Genomic DNA, 3,535 nt, shown 5'->3' with positions numbered 1-3,535 from the left:
CTCAACATTAAAGAAAATGGATCCCATGAATTCATTACAGAAAACCGTTTTATGGGTAACCCTACTAAAAGGATATACGTTGCTTAAAGTTTGGTTCTTTAAGTATTATACTGTAATATATTTCATTTACTTTATCGAAAATATACCCCATTAATTAAATTTCAGTATCATTTTCGATAACTTTCGAAAAAAAATTTTTTTTATCACAAGCTCTTTAATATAGAGTCCGGAAAATCGTAAGTTAACTCAATATGTTAGTCTTTAGCCAATTCATTTTGTTTTTTTTTCTTAATTAATTACTTGATGAATTTAAAACAGCCAAATTGAATTTCTAACTTTGAATTGAATTAGCGGTATTATTGTAGTGTATTACAGGGCAATGTAACCTAGTAAAGAAAAACTACTTTTTCTTATAGAAAAAATTACGCTCTCTTCGAAAATGACATTCGTTCCCGTCGCAAATGAATAGTTTCAGAAATATATATATATATATATATATATATATATATATCTTACGGTAATGGTGGACCCCAGTGGGAACTCGGTGTTTTGGGTGGGGAAAGAATACTGGGGAAACGTTGTAAAACCGTAAAACAAACATTTTCTTCTCTATACATTACCTTCTTGGATTTATAATAACCGGAAAAGACAAAACAGTATAACTGGATAAACTTTGGAGGCACCGTTGCAAAGGCTATGCCTCATGAAAAAATACAGTAACCAGTGCTGCCAATGTCTGATGTAGATCAAATGTTAGCATTCCATGCTAACATTAGCACACTCACGTACGTACGTTCGTACATACCAGTTTTCGATCTGCGCAAAAACCCCTCCTCCTGCGCAGAAACTTTTCCCCCACCAATAGGATTTCTTCTTCCCTAACCGTGAAATGTAACTCTCCCTCTCTCTATCAGCTCTGTTCAAGTCTATTACATGATTACTTATGTAATACCCCGTATACATATTACTTTTGACCCTAGAATTACTCGTTTTATTATCCTACACCTTATAAAATCAACTCATTTTATATTCCCATTCAATATTATTTATCATACATTGTATTTTATCTTTCTATATTGGTTTTGTAAGGACATCGCTCCCTTCGTCGTCCAGCATTTTCATCGAATTCTCCATTTCATTTAAATTCTCCTTTCGCCACACTGTGGTTAACTGTATATATTTGTTCCGCTCCCTCAGAGCTGCAATTTCATGTACTTATCATTTCACTACATATTTCTATTGACTTGTATTTCAAGTATTTGTACGTGTGAAAAAACACACATTTGGTGGCGGTTGGTTCAAGCCAGATTGGTGCCAGCGCGCATGCTACATTGCCGTCCGCACCTTGTATTATATTCTCGCACTTGTTTGAATAAACTGTCAGTTGTTGTTGGTGATAGCTCGTCTCCCTGTCCTTACAACTGGTGACCCCGGAGTTGAAGTAGCATCAGCAGTTTCGGCTTTGCCATTAACGGACTTATTACAGCCGTGCTACCTTCTTTTACTCCGTTACCTTAGGCGTGAGCTTCGGCCTTTGGTGTTCCTATACCTCGGTGCGTTTGTAAGGCAGTAGGATGAGTTTAACCGACATCTCAACTTCCCACCTCTTCGCCGACCCGTCGACTGACCACAATGGCGGATTCAACCCGCCCATCACACCCAACGGCCTCGCCTCCACGCCCAAAGTCAAACTGCCGCCGTTTTCTCAACACAGCACCGCTTCCTGCTTCCTGAGAGCAGACGTTCCGAGTCACTAGGCTCAGCGACTCCTGCGCCAAGGGCGACATCGTTCTCACCTCCATCCCAGAGGAGGTATTCTACAAGATTTCCCCATGGCTCGACGCCCAGGCTGGCCAAGTTTCATACGACGACTGAGAACGAAACTAATCGGTATATACTCACTCTCCGTTTCAGTAAGGGCACAGAAAGTCCTGGATCTCGCCGGCAAACCTATGGGTGACACCTCTCCTGTCGAGGCGTGGGACGAGTTGACCGGCCTGCTAATGCTTCCCGAGACCGACAGCAACGGCCGACGGCGCGAGATTAGCCTATCTCGCGAGATTTTCATTCGACGCCTGCCGCAGGACGTAAGGGCCCAATTGATGGACGCAACGCCGACATGCTCCCGATGAACGAACTCCTGTCGAAGGCTCAGAAGCTCCACGAGGCCTCCAAAGCATCCCGCCTCGGGGCATCATCAGTATCGTCTTCGTTCTCCTACTTCAGCTGCTCTTCCATAGACTTCAGCAACGCCTCCTGACAACGACGACGAGATCAACGCTCTGGCAAGGAGGAAACCACAGCAACCGACATGTCCGAGCCCTAGGCCTAATCCAGCGTGGTGTTTCTACCATCAGCATTTCGGCAGCGATGCCAAGAAATGTAGGGCACCATGCAATTTCCCTAGAAGATTACGCCAGAAGAAACTACCTACCACCATCGCAGCTGCAGGAAACCAAAGCAAGAATGGTTTCTATATCCTCGACACAGTCTCCAACCATAGACTCATGGTCGACACCGGCGCTATGCAGTCAACGTTCCCGCCGTCACATGTCGACCTAGACCGTGGTCCCAGCAAAGACGCCCCCTCGCTCATCACCGCTAACGGGTCTCCCATACCGTGTTATGGGACTAGGGTCCTCAGGATATCTATCATGGGCCATTCGTACTCCTGGGCATTCGCCATCGCTGAAATCAGTTGCCCCCTCCTCGGTGCAGATTTCCTCGCTCCCCACGGACTACTCGTCGACGTTGCTGGGAAACGCCTCATCGACACAGGAACCTGCCGGTCCCGCCACAATTTTCTTTGATTTATGAATGATACTAATTTATTGAAAATTTTAATCTGGAAGAGCAAATTACACCCTCTCAGAGTGTATAGGTTTTTAAAGTAATACTATTTTATATTTTAAGTATTAAGTATATTTTATGTAAAGCTATCCATTAGAAAAGGAACTTATATATAACTTATTGTTTTAATATATAGTTTGACTTTTGACTAAGACTGCTTTTATCCTATTTTCAATTTCAGCCTCACATACTCCCTCCTGACTTATAGTATATCCCAAGTATCTAAATTGTTCCAACTGTTTTATAACCAAACCTCTATTTTCATGTATAGCTATTGAGACCCTATATTCCTTACTGCTCACCATGGGCTCCGTCTTATCTACATTTACTCTTAAGCCACCCACTTCAGTCTCTTGCCATTCTACAACCCTTAATTTATAAGTCTTCCTCTTTTTCAGTGGTAAAAACCAAATTATCTGCATATTATTATTATTATTATTATTATTATTATTATTATCTGAACGGGTGGTTGGTGTCCAGGAATATAGCAACTCCCACATCTCTTCATCTGGAATTTCTTCATGTAACACATCCATAACCACCACAAATAAAAATGGGCTTAATAATAACCCCTGGTATAACCCAACACTAATTTCAAAGGTTTCTGTTTCCACAACAGCAGTTGTTACTTTTGTCCTTGTTCTTTTGTACATCATCTCTACCATACTAACCAACTTCTCCTTGA

General features: G+C 42.1%; 1 pseudogene; it reads right to left on the bottom strand.

Moving 5' to 3' along the window:
• The window catches only part of LOC137632868 (protein gooseberry-neuro-like), a 52,684-nt pseudogene extending 50,897 nt beyond the window's left edge, over window positions 1–1,787 (bottom strand).
• Between the last annotated feature and the right edge of the window lie 1,748 nt (window positions 1,788–3,535).

The sequence above is a fragment of the Palaemon carinicauda genome, chromosome 42, assembly GCF_036898095.1.
Source record: "Palaemon carinicauda isolate YSFRI2023 chromosome 42, ASM3689809v2, whole genome shotgun sequence".
Taxonomy (NCBI): domain Eukaryota; kingdom Metazoa; phylum Arthropoda; class Malacostraca; order Decapoda; family Palaemonidae; genus Palaemon; species Palaemon carinicauda.
This window is presented reverse-complemented; position numbering and strand designations above follow the sequence as displayed.